The sequence below is a fragment of the Nothobranchius furzeri genome, chromosome 5 (assembly GCF_043380555.1).
Source record: "Nothobranchius furzeri strain GRZ-AD chromosome 5, NfurGRZ-RIMD1, whole genome shotgun sequence".
In the NCBI taxonomy this organism is placed as follows: domain Eukaryota; kingdom Metazoa; phylum Chordata; class Actinopteri; order Cyprinodontiformes; family Nothobranchiidae; genus Nothobranchius; species Nothobranchius furzeri.
Window position 1 is genome coordinate 34,244,522 of NC_091745.1, and position 13,444 is coordinate 34,257,965.

Here is a 13,444-nt window from a genome sequence, read left to right on the forward strand (position 1 = left end):
CCACTATTTTCTCCAGGACTTTGTATAAAAATGGAAGGTTAGATATTGGTCTATAATTCATTGGGTCATCTGGATCCAGAGGCTTCTTAAGTAAAGGTTTGATTGCATCAACCTTAACATCCATTTACTAAGGATAGATTGATTATATCTAAAATGGGAGAAATCTGTTGAATAATATTGGCAACTTCATAACATGAATTCATGAAAATCAGGTCTAAAATACATGGGAGTGGGTCTATGATTCTGGGCGATGGCATGTTTCCTTCTACGAGAGCCCATGAGGACAAAATGTGTTTACAAACTTGTGGTGTCTGAGGTGCTTGTCATTTAGCTGGAGGTTGTGCTACCAGGGACTTTTGACCCTAATGGCCACCCGTTAGTAAGGTCTTACTCTAACACAAAAATATTGCTTGCCTGCAATGATTTAGGTAAGTACTGCCCCCGTCACCAGGGAAAATATACACCGTCACTTTAAGGATTCAACTCATACGATCCTGCAGGAACAGAAAACAACACAATGCATCGGACCACAGAAGTTTTAGCCTTCACAGAGCTTCACACAAATACAAGCTCCAACAACTTAACCTGACCTTCCCAGCAGGAGCTACACTTTACTCAACAGGCTGCTGAATTTACTGCTCTGGAAAGTCAGGGTTTAGCCAAGGTGCGTGTGTCTGCGTAGGTCTGGATCGGTCTGGATGCAACAATGTCTGGCAGAGAGTGCGGGAGAGCTACTGCTTGTGGGTGTGCTTGACCTAGCGCTTCTGTGTGTTATCAGGCTTATGCAGACCCTGCAGTCCAGCGGTGTGTGAGATGAGACAGAACGAACGATTTGCCACCATAAAACAGTAAGCAGACTATTAAACACACACACATGCTACCGTCTTTTCCAACCATGTACACACATACACACTTTCTTATCTGTTGTACTACACACACACAAACACACACACACACACACACACACACACACACACACACACACACACACACACACACACACACACACACACACACACACACACCCCCACACACACCCACACACATGCTACCGTCTTTTCCAACCATGTACACACATACACACTTTCTTATCTGTTGTACTACACACACACAAACACACACACACACACACACACACACACACACACACACACACACACACACACACACACACACACACACACACACACACATACACACACACACACACACACACACACACACACACACACACACACACACACACACACACACACATTTTGGGGCATACTTTAGTGCTATCGGAGGTTGATATTAGTTCATATCTTGGCCAGGGGCAAGCTCTTGGACCTATGTGATGACAGGCATATCTGCTGACGGAAAACTAACCAGCCAGCGGTCCAACACTCGATGGTAAACAGCACACACTCAATCACACCGCTAATGCTGGGCTGGAATGAAGGGTCTCTGTGAAGAACTTCTCGTCTACACGCAGGTCCGGATCATCCCTTGAGTCCTTGTTTAGCTGGAGTGGACGGATAACTGACTCTAGGACAGATGGGGAGCTTAAGAGTCAGTTATTAATCACCATTTCATCCAGCTCCAACATTTATTGTCATTTCTTCAACGTTCTGGTGTAGCCTTGTTCAAAACTTAATTAGTGCCTTTGCAATAATTATTGAAAGTGTTTTGAGTCATGCAGCACATTTGCGGTTTCCTTTGAGTGTTTTGGTTCAGTATTAATGGGAGCTGCAGTACGAGCCTTTTCATTTTGCACGACGCAAACGCAACACGTTATTAACTATGAATCAGAGGAGCTCACTGGGAGCACAGGAGAGAAATCGTAGGAGCAGGATGATTAAAACTGGCAGGACTTAAACAAAAAACAAGGCAGAGCACTCTGAAAAAATTAGACGCTGCTAATTTCTGAAGCACTTTCACCTTCATCTGACTAACCTGATAAAGGAGGAAATGACTGTCTGGTGGGGAAATTTGTACTTTATACAAGGAAGAGAACATCCGCCATTAAACCAAACACAAGGAAATCACGTTTGATATCGCTGTTTGATGTCATATATGATGATGTTCCTCTCCACTGCCAGGATTGCAGCCAGGAAAAACACTGCTGCACTTCTGGAACGGTGCTGGGAGTAAACAAGCCGTTAGGTCACACGTATTGGCGTAATCTACATAGCTATGAAGTGGCATTGCTGCAACCATCTTTTATTTTGAAAATTCCGGGGGGGTTTTACTGAAACTGTAGGATTTCCTGTCTAGCTTTATGTTATCTGTGGAAATTGTCATGTCCCAGAAGCGGCTTGAGGCAAAAACAGAACCCAATCCCATCTATAGCGGTGGGGCGCAGCAAGGTGCTTCTGTGACCCACCTGAAAACGTTCCAGACGCGGCTGGTTTGAATCGCTCCCACACACTATAACAGATTCTATTTGAAGCAGAGACGTGCCACTAATGCTTCCGGTGTGTAGGGGCTACTCATTAAGATTCAAGATATGCAAACATCTTGCCTCTGATTGGCCTAAAAAGTAGGCTGTATGATGTCTTTAGCTTCAGTCTGTCTTTAAAGGGACAATGTGTAGTTGATATCATTCATCTCTGGAAATTTCCATCAAAATGTTGCTGAAAATGAATTAATATAAAAACATTTGGCCCGGGATAGTCAAAATAAAAATACTGACGGCTTCTTAACATATAACCATAAAAATCCATTCTAAAATACAAGGAGCGGGTCTAAGGGTGTGTCCAAATCCACGGGATGGATGCTTGTAAGAGGGCATTTTGAGGTTGATGACGTCACAGCGCAGTGACGAGTACTGTCTGAATTCCAAGAATACTCATTCTCGTGTCCTCAAATGCGGCCTTGCTCCGCCCACATTACGAGGACGGGTCTGTTGTATCCTCACAGAACAAGGCTATCCCAGCATGCTTTGTGTGCCGGCTGTGGATTTTCAACAGGAAGAGAAAATGGGGAGAGCTACGAAGTTTTAAACGTAAGTTTGTTAAAAACTAGCCGTAGAACCTAAAAAGCTTAAAGTGGTTCTGTTTATAGACATTTTTCGTTTGTATATTTGTTTTTTAAATTACATTTTAGGCAGAAATCAGCCAGAATGAGTTTGTATCGCGGGTTCCAGTTATTCCTGTTTGTGTGTGTGTGTGTGTGTGTGTGTGTGTGTGCGTGCGTGCGTGTGTGTGTGTGTGTGTGTGTGTGTGTGTGTGTGTGTGTGGCGAATTAAACTTGTCATTTGTTTTAAGGTCAGCGGAGCAAAGAAGTGTTTTTAATAAGCTTAGAGGTGAAGACTGAAGCTGTTTACACACAACCACAGAAGGTCTTCTGTAAAAAGTAGTTTTACATTCAGGGATTTACACAGCTGACACGTTATAATGAAGCAAAAAGTGTTTTTGTGAACAATATAATTTTTATCTTCTCATGTGGATAAATGTAAAAATGTGTTTATTGCCTTTTTGTCACCTGCGGTCTCTGATTTTCTCTGTAGGACTGCAGGTGTCCAGGGTCAGGAGAGGCTTTACCTGGTGGTCCTCCTGGGAGAGAGGCCTTCTACTGTCATCATGTTAATGTTAATTAGCTGTTTGATATTTTAGCACATTTATAAAAACAAATACTAAATGATAACTCTTTCTGGTCATTGATTTTATCACCAGTTTTATTATTACAGATGTTTTTGAACATGTTACATGAACAGAGCGTGAAAAGATGGTAAGGAGAAGAGATTATTTATAATAGGTTACACTTATTTACAGATCAAAACCAGTATGGACCAGTTATGTTCGGTTAAAGCAGGATTAACCTGAGTGACTCTTCCTGGATCATTTATTCAAACTGAGTGAGCAGGAAGTCTTTATCAGTGCAGCTGGATCTGCTGCAGGAGGATCCAGACGTGGATGGAGGGCTGGAGCAGACCCGTGGCTGGACGTTTCTGGTCAGAGGAACATCATACAGGACGGTCAGCAGAGAGAGCTTTGGGACGCTTCCTCTCACTGTCCACTCCATCGTCCATCTACAGGGACTGCTGGGCTGGCTCAGACGACGGCTGTTACATCTCTAAGATGTATTCAGAAATATGAATTGAGGAGATGGTTTATGGATCCACTGGTATAACAATTGTGACTCTTCAGCAAATAAAACCACAGTGTTGTTTTTAATAAAGGTTCTACATAAATGACTTGCCTGTTAACAGCAGTTTATGTTTATTTATTTAGCAGACGCTTTTATCCAAAGCGACTGACAATTTTTAACCTATAGGGCATGTTGTGATTTGTGGGGGAAACCGGAGTACCCGGCTTGAAGCCCACGCATGCATGGGGAGAACATGCAACTCTATGCAGAAAGGCCGCAGCCGAGCTGAGTTTCGAACCTGCTACCTTCGTGCTGCGAGGCAACAGCGCTAACCACTGCGCCACCATGCAGCCTATGGTTTGCTGGTACCTTCTGCAGGACAGAGCACTACTGACCTCCTCCACAAACATCTTCCTCACACTCATCCTCCAGACCCACAACTTCACCAGCACAGAGGCAGATGTGCAGCACAGTGCATGCTGACCTGTAATAGATTAAAAAAAGAGGTTTTTATTGAAAAATGTAAAACAAAACATATAACCTGTAGTACACTGGTTGGTTTAAAGAAAAGCAGCAGTTAAATAAAAACGACAGAGAATTTACATTTTCAAGACAGATCTAATAATTATTAGGCTTAAGTTGAATAAACAAATGCAGATTGAAAGCACTTCAATGCTATTTTATTAAGAAGTCTGTTTTTTTTAAAGCATTTTACCCCATTTGATGCAAAATAAGAAGTTCTAAGGTCCAGTTTACATTAGAAAACATCCTACTGCATTCAACATTTATGATGCATTAGGTTTATATTAATTACCTACATGTTAATACTCAGTAGTAATGTGTTGTGCACATTTAACAAGTTCATTCTGTAGCTTCAAACATACATGAAACCATCTAAAATTAACATGTAAGTCCTGAAAGCTTCTAGAATAAACAAAGTTACTTTACCTGAAAACGGTTGTGAACAAACGCTGCTGATGGACGTGAAGAGCTGCTGTAGCTCCTTAATATTCCTGCTTGATTTTCGCTAGCTTTAGCATTTTTCCTTTGCATGTAGCTGCCGCCACGGCTGTGACGGGACCTACGGGCCACCATAGAGGTGAAGGCTGGACTGTCTGAATTCAGATCCGCTGGGTTCTGGTCTTAGCGGTCTAGCAAGGACCCGGCGAGGACACGTACTCATAAGCATCCTGCCCGTGGATTCGGACACACCCTAAGTCTCAGGGCGACGCCATGTTAGACGCCATGTTTCCTTCTATTGGAGCCCTTGAGGACAAAAAGCATTCACTGATTTTTAACAAATGGTTAAAAAACTTTCACCATTCATAATCGCTGTTTAACACATTTATGTCTTTACTCGTTGCCACTGATGAAATGAAGTTTGATCTGCTTGTCATTTTGCTGAAGTTTTCACTCCCCAGGGCTTTACTCCAACACAAAAATACGGGGTGTTTCTCAATGCCAAGGAACCTCACCTTGATGTCTTGGCCCCGCCCTGGTTGCCTAGGAGATACGTCATCAGGAGCCACCAAAACGTGTTCTGATGTTCATGTTTTACCGAGGTGTGTAGTCTCCATTTGTTAGCCGTTTAGCTAGCTGTGCAAGGATACACGAGAGATGGTCAAAAATTATCCAGAATACACCGTGGTATTTTCAAAAGAATGGCAGATCTGATGCCGGCAGCTTCTTCGAGGGCAAATTTCAAATGTAAATGTAAGTCAGCTAATTTTAAATGTTTATTTTAGATCCAAAGAAGTTGAAGAGGGCAAATGTAAAATGTAAATGTACGTCAGCTAATTTTAAATGTTTATTTTAGATCCAAAGAAGTTAGCTATGGTTGGCTAGTTGCTTAGTAGTTGCAGCTTCGGTGGCTAGCGGGTAGTAACTAGCTTATAAGTTTAATTTAACAAATATTTACACAATTTAAAAAGGCTTGTTGTATATTTATATTGAAACAAGTACATGTAAAATATATAGTGGTCTCTTGTGTCACATGCCGTTACGTGACCAATGTGGAAGCCACAATGACGTGACGCAAGTCTATTCTATTTAACCATTTTCTTTGACCAAGGCAGGACAGTGTCCTCGTAAGTAAGGCACCTGGCCTTGCAAGGACAGGCGCCTTGACATTGCGAAACACCCACAGTTTGCTTGCAACAACTTAGGTTTCAACTACCCCCATCACCAGGAAAAATACACACAGTCACTTTAAAGCAATTTTTGTTCTCATGATTCATTGGTTTTGTCTTTATACTCATTAGTACATTTGTCAAACACAAACTGCCACTGTATCTTGAAGAAACTACAACGGTTTAGGTAACTTTTAACATGAAAATGTTTATAAAATCTTTTGTGTGTCATCTTCTCATCAGTGTCAAGGTCAGAGTAAACCAGAGAGGGATGTCATACAGACATGAAGAGGCTGTTCTCTGCCAAAGTCATTGTTATTGATGGTGTCCCTCACTGATTAGAGGATAGGGGCAAAAAGGGGTCATAAAGACATTTTGCCCTATAATTCCCTTAATTCTTATTTAGCCTTCGAAGAATGGAGCATGCATTAAGTTTTTGGGTCTGTCGTTAAATCCTTTAATTTCAAAGTTAACCAGTAAAAACTAAAGTTCGTGTCAAACTGTCACAGAGAAACTCTCCTTTCAGTCAGAACAACTACTGATGTTATAAAGACATGCTTGTTTGTGACAAGAGTGTTAAACAGCTGCTCCACATTACCGCCACCGAGATGACCGGGACATATAAAGGTGGCTGTGTTACTCACTGGAGGAGATCCATACAATGAAAACTGAAATTACAATTATTCAAAGAAAATCTCCCAGCCGACATTTTTTGAATCCGTTGTTTGATTATGAAGTAATAATAATAATCATGTATGTGTAACTTACCAACAAATTGACTAGAAAGTAACCTTTAATTTGCAGACACAAACACACCGTCTGGCTGACCTCCGAACTCCAAAACAAGACTCTGCCACAGTTCTTGCTACGACAAGACGCCATAACATCGGTGCTCAAGGCCTCATGCAGACTCCTGCATTTTCACTCTGAGGAAAAGCCATCTTGAATTATAAATAACTTTACAGCTTATAAATTGAAATAATCAAATGTGTTGAATGAACAAGATGTTTAAATCAAATGTTTGAATAATCTGTGGCTAAACCAATGATGGCTATTAAATGAATATTGTTCCTGCAATGATCCATTTTGTCACAAACGTGCCGGTGAGCGAAGCGGAGATGAGGTGAGGATTCACACGCGGGTGAGGAAGGCAGGCAGACAGGTAGGAAAGGTTTTACAATAGCTTTAATATCAAGCACGTAGGACATAGAAACAATGATCCAACAAGAGACACAGAACTGAAGGGGGTTTAAATACAAGAGGGCTGGGAGCTTGGGTGATTGGAAAACGAGAGGCAGGTGGGAGCAATTAACAGAGACACATGGCTGAACCAAATGGGGAGACATGACAGGGTGTGACAGTACCCCCCCCCCCCCTCCCCCACCCCCACACACACCCACCCCCAAAGGGCGGATTCCAGACGCCCATAGGAACACAGAGCAGGGGGGGAGGAGGGGGACCCGGAGGGAGGGCCAAGAGGGACCGAGAGACCGATGGAGAGGAGGCAGGGACCAGTAGAGTCCGGGGGCCTGCGTCTAGGGCAGAGGAGGAGGCGACAACGGGCTCTTGGGGGCCTGCATCTTCTGCAGAGGAGGAGGTGACAACGGGCTCTTGGGGGCCTGCGTCTGTGGCAGAGGAGGAGGCGACGACGGGCTCTTGGGGGCCTGCATCTGTGGCAGAGGAGGAGGCGACAACGGGCTCTTGGGGGCCTGCGTCTGTGGCAGAGGAGGAGGCGACGACGGGCTCTTGGAGGCCTGCATCTGTGGCAGAGGAGGAGGCGACGATGGGCTCTTGGGGGCCTGCATCTGGTGAGGGCAGGACTGGTGGTGACCGGAGGCAGAGACGCCGGAGGAGACGTCCTTGACTTCTGTACTGGAGGCGACGGCGACGACCTCTGGACTGGAGGCGGCGGCGACGCCCTCTGGATTAGAGGCCGCAGCGACGACCTCTGGATTGGAGGCGGCGGTGACGGCCACTGGACTGGAGGCGGCGACGTCGGCCACTGGACTGGAGGCGGCGACGGCCACTGGACTGGAGGCGGCGGCATCGGCCACTGGACTGGAGGCGGCTTCAACCACTGGACTGGAGACGGCGTCGACCATGGGACTGGAGACGGTGTCGACCACTGGATTGGAGATGGCGAAGACGTTGGACTGGAGGGAACGTCGACCTCTGGACTGGAGAGAACGTCGACCTCTGGACTGGAGGGGACGTCGACCTCTGGACTGGAGGGGACGTCGACCTCTGGACACGAGGGAGCGTCGACCTCTGGACACGAGGGAGCGTTGACCTCTGGACACCAGGGAGTGTCGACCTCTGGACACCAGGGAGCGTCGACCTCTGGACACGAGGGAGCGTCGACCTCTGGACACCAGGGAGTGTCGACCTCTGGACACGAGGGAGCGTCAACCTCTGGACACGAGGGAGCGTCGACCTCTGGACACGAGGGAGCGTCGACCTCTGGACTGGAAAGAGCGTCGATCTCTGGACTGGAAAGAGCGTCGACCTCTGGACTGGAAAAAGTGTCGACCTCTGGACTGGAAAGAGCATCAACCTCTGGATTGGAAAGAACGTCGACCTCTGGACTGGAGAGAGCGTCGACCTCTGGACTGGAGAGAGCATCGACCTCTGGACACGAGGGAGCGTCGACCTCTGGACACGAGGGAGCGTCGACCTCTGGACACGAGGGACCAACGACCTCTGGACACGAAGGAGAGTCGACCTCTGGACACGAAGGAGCGTCGACCTCTGGACACGAAGGAGCGTCGACCTCTGGACACGAAGGAGCATATACCTCTGGATACGAAGGAGCGTTGACCTCTGGACTGGAAAGAGCTCTGGACTGGAGAGAGCGTCGACCTCTGGACTGGAGAGAGTGTCGACCTCTGGACTGGAAAAAGCGTTGACCACAGGACTGGAAAGAGAGTCGACCACAGGACTGGAAAGGGCGTCGACCACAGGACTGGAAGGGGCGTCGACCACAGGACTGGAAGGGGTGTCGACCACAGGACTGGAAGGGGCGTCGACTTCAGGACTGGGGGCGTCGACCTCCATTGACTTCTGGTCCGGAGGCATCGAGTTCTGGTCCGGGTGCGTCGATTTCTGGTCCAGAGGCATTGACTTTTGGTCCGGATGCGTCGACTTCTGGTCCAGGTGCGTCGACTTCTGGACCGTCGACTTCTGGTCTGTCGACTTCTGGTCCGGGGGCGTCGACTTCTGGTCCAGGTGCGTCGACTTCTGGACCGTCGACTTCTGGTCCGGGGGCATCGGCTTCTGGACCGTTGGCTTCTGGGCCGTCGACTTCTGGTCCGGGGGCGTCGACTTCTGGTCCGGGGGCGTTGACTTCTGGACCTTCGACTTCTGGACCGTCGACTTCTGGTCCGGGGGCGTCGGCTTCTGGAGTGGAGGAGGAGTTGCTGCAGATGGGACCGCTTGGACAGGCTGGGCCAGATGCGGTGCGACCTCTGGGACCACCGCTGGGACTAGATGCGGTGCGACCTCTCGGACCACCACGGGAACGGGACGCGGCAACACCTCCGGGACCACCGCTGGAACAGGATACGGTGCGACTTCCGGGACCACCACGGGAACTGGCTGTGATGCATCCACCGGGACCACCGCTGGAATAGGATGCGGTGCGACCTCCGGGACCACCGCTGGAACAGGATGCGGTGCGACCTCCGGGACCACCGCTGGAACTGGATGCGGTGCGACCTCCGGGACCACCGCTGGAACTGGATGCGGTGCGACCTCCGGGACCACCGCTGGGACAGGAGCTGACTGAACTGGTGGTGCCGGAAACTGGGAGAGCAGGGAGGACAGATTGTCCAGCTGGAGCTCCTGGAGACTGAGGCTCTGATGGAGTTGGGCCAGCTCATCTCGGAGACCGGCGAGCTCTGCTGGGTGGACTGCGGGCTCGATCCTTTGGCCAAGAGATGAGGGAGCTGCAGACTGGACCGGAACCTTCTCCTGGTAATTCGGGGAGGATAGGGTGTCCAGCTGGAACTCCCGGAGGCTGACGAGCTGACGAATCCGGCCAAGCTCCGCCTGGAGGCTGGCGAGCTCTGTCAGCTGGGCTGTAGGCATGGTTCCTCTGCCTGCAGATGACAGAGGCACTGATTGGACCAGAGACGGGACTGCTGGTCTGACTGGGGCGGGTTCAAGCTGGTGCGGCGAGCCGGAGCTGCGGCGAGCTCGCAGCTCCGTCCCGGGACCAGGGGTGTCGGTGGAGCCCGGCATCCTTCCCAACGCCGTGGGCCAGCTCCCGGGGAGCACACATCCAGTCTGGTGCCCACGTAGCAGGAGCGGTCTAACTGCGTCCCCTGGTCCAACCTCACATCTAGCTCCGGGAGGGAGAAGGGGATCGTCGCAGCCGGGGTTCGGCGTCTGCAGTGAGACGAGCCCAGAGGAGGAGAAGCCGGTCGGAGATCAGCGGTTAAAAACTGGAGCAAACACTCCCAAGGAAGAACCTCCCCGCTGGATCCTTTACTGGGTTGGATCATTCTGTCACAAACATGCCGGTGAGCGAAGCGGAGATGAGGTGAGGATCCACACGCAGGTGAGGAAGGCAGGCAGACAGGTAGGAACGGTTTTACAATAGTTTTAATATCAAGCACGTAGGACATAGAAACAATGATCCAACAAGAGACACAGAACTGAAGGGGGTTTAAATACAAGAGGGCTGGGAGCTTGGGTGATTGGAAAACGAGAGGCAGGTGGGAGCAATTAACAGAGACACATGGCTGAACCAAATGGGGAGACATGACAGGGTGTGACAGTACCCCCCCCCCTCCCCCACCCCCCCACACACCCACCCCCAAAGGGCGGATTCCAGACGCCCATAGGAACACAGAGCAGGGGGGGAGGAGGGGGACCCGGAGGGAGGGCCAAGAGGGACCGAGAGACCGATGGAGAGGAGGCAGGGACCAGTAGAGTCCGGGGGCCTGCGTCTAGGGCAGAGGAGGAGGCGACAACGGGCTCTTGGGGGCCTGCATCTTCTGCAGAGGAGGAGGTGACAACGGGCTCTTGGGGGCCTGCGTCTGTGGCAGAGGAGGAGGCGACGACGGGCTCTTGGGGGCCTGCGTCTGTGGCAGAGGAGGAGGCGACAACGGGCTCTTGGGGGCCTGCGTCTGTGGCAGAGGAGGAGGCGACGACGGGCTCTTGGAGGCCTGCATCTGTGGCAGAGGAGGAGGCGACGATGGGCTCTTGGGGGCCTGCATCTGGTGAGGGCAGGACTGGTGGTGACCGGAGGCAGAGACGCCGGAGGAGACGTCCTTGACTTCTGTACTGGAGGCGACGGCGACGACCTCTGGACTGGAGGCGGCGGCGACGCCCTCTGGATTAGAGGCCGCAGCGACGACCTCTGGATTGGAGGCGGCGGTGACGGCCACTGGACTGGAGGCGGCGACGTCGGCCACTGGACTGGAGGCGGCGACGGCCACTGGACTGGAGGCGGCGGCATCGGCCACTGGACTGGAGGCGGCTTCAACCACTGGACTGGAGACGGCGTCGACCATGGGACTGGAGACGGTGTCGACCACTGGATTGGAGATGGCGAAGACGTTGGACTGGAGGGAACGTCGACCTCTGGACTGGAGAGAACGTCGACCTCTGGACTGGAGGGGACGTCGACCTCTGGACTGGAGGGGACGTCGACCTCTGGACACGAGGGAGCGTCGACCTCTGGACACGAGGGAGCGTCGACCTCTGGACACCAGGGAGTGTCGACCTCTGGACACCAGGGAGCGTCGACCTCTGGACACGAGGGAGCGTCGACCTCTGGACACCAGGGAGTGTCGACCTCTGGACACGAGGGAGCGTCAACCTCTGGACACGAGGGAGCGTCGACCTCTGGACACGAGGGAGCGTCGACCTCTGGACTGGAAAGAGCGTCGATCTCTGGACTGGAAAGAGCGTCGACCTCTGGACTGGAAAGAGTGTCGACCTCTGGACTGGAAAGAGCATCGACCTCTGGATTGGAAAGAACGTCGACCTCTGGACTGGAGAGAGCGTCGACCTCTGGACTGGAGAGAGCATCGACCTCTGGACACGAGGGAGCGTCGACCTCTGGACACGAGGGAGCGTCGACCTCTGGACACGAGGGACCAACGACCTCTGGACACGAAGGAGAGTCGACCTCTGGACACGAAGGAGCGTCGACCTCTGGACACGAAGGAGCGTCGACCTCTGGACACGAAGGAGCATATACCTCTGGATACGAAGGAGCGTTGACCTCTGGACTGGAAAGAGCTCTGGACTGGAGAGAGCGTCGACCTCTGGACTGGAGAGAGTGTCGACCTCTGGACTGGAAAAAGCGTTGACCACAGGACTGGAAAGAGAGTCGACCACAGGACTGGAAAGGGCGTCGACCACAGGACTGGAAGGGGCGTCGACCACAGGACTGGAAGGGGTGTCGACCACAGGACTGGAAGGGGCGTCGACTTCAGGACTGGGGGCGTCGACCTCCATTGACTTCTGGTCCGGAGGCATCGAGTTCTGGTCCGGGTGCGTCGATTTCTGGTCCAGAGGCATTGACTTTTGGTCCGGATGCGTCGACTTCTGGTCCAGGTGCGTCGACTTCTGGACCGTCGACTTCTGGTCTGTCGACTTCTGGTCCGGGGGCGTCGACTTCTGGTCCAGGTGCGTCGACTTCTGGACCGTCGACTTCTGGTCTGGGGGCATCGGCTTCTGGACCGTTGGCTTCTGGGCCGTCGACTTCTGGTCCGGGGGCGTCGACTTCTGGTCCGGGGGCGTTGACTTCTGGACCTTCGACTTCTGGACCGTCGACTTCTGGTCCGGGGGCGTCGGCTTCTGGAGTGGAGGAGGAGTTGCTGCAGATGGGACCGCTTGGACAGGCTGGGCCAGATGCGGTGCGACCTCTGGGACCACCGCTGGGACTAGATGCGGTGCGACCTCTCGGACCACCACGGGAACGGGACGCGGCAACACCTCCGGGACCACCGCTGGAACAGGATACGGTGCGACTTCCGGGACCACCACGGGAACTGGCTGTGATGCATCCACCGGGACCACCGCTGGAATAGGATGCGGTGCGACCTCCGGGACCACCGCTGGAACAGGATGCGGTGCGACCTCCGGGACCACCGCTGGAACTGGATGCGGTGCGACCTCCGGGACCACCGCTGGAACTGGATGCGGTGCGACCTCCGGGACCACCGCTGGGACAGGAGCTGACTGAACTGGTGGTGCCGGAAACTGGGAGAGCAGGGAGGACAGATTGTCCA

The 13,444-nt window shown here is 51.3% G+C and overlaps 1 long non-coding RNA gene across 1 annotated transcript; it reads left to right on the forward strand.

The window, feature by feature from the left end:
- The first annotated feature begins 476 nt into the window (after nt 1-476).
- Nucleotides 477-4,177, forward strand: LOC107378815 (uncharacterized). The gene is made up of 3 exons (XR_001572126.3): nt 477-664; nt 779-848; nt 1,314-4,177. It is a non-coding gene; the product is annotated as an uncharacterized lncRNA (long non-coding RNA).
- Nucleotides 4,178-13,444: the final 9,267 nt, after the last annotated feature.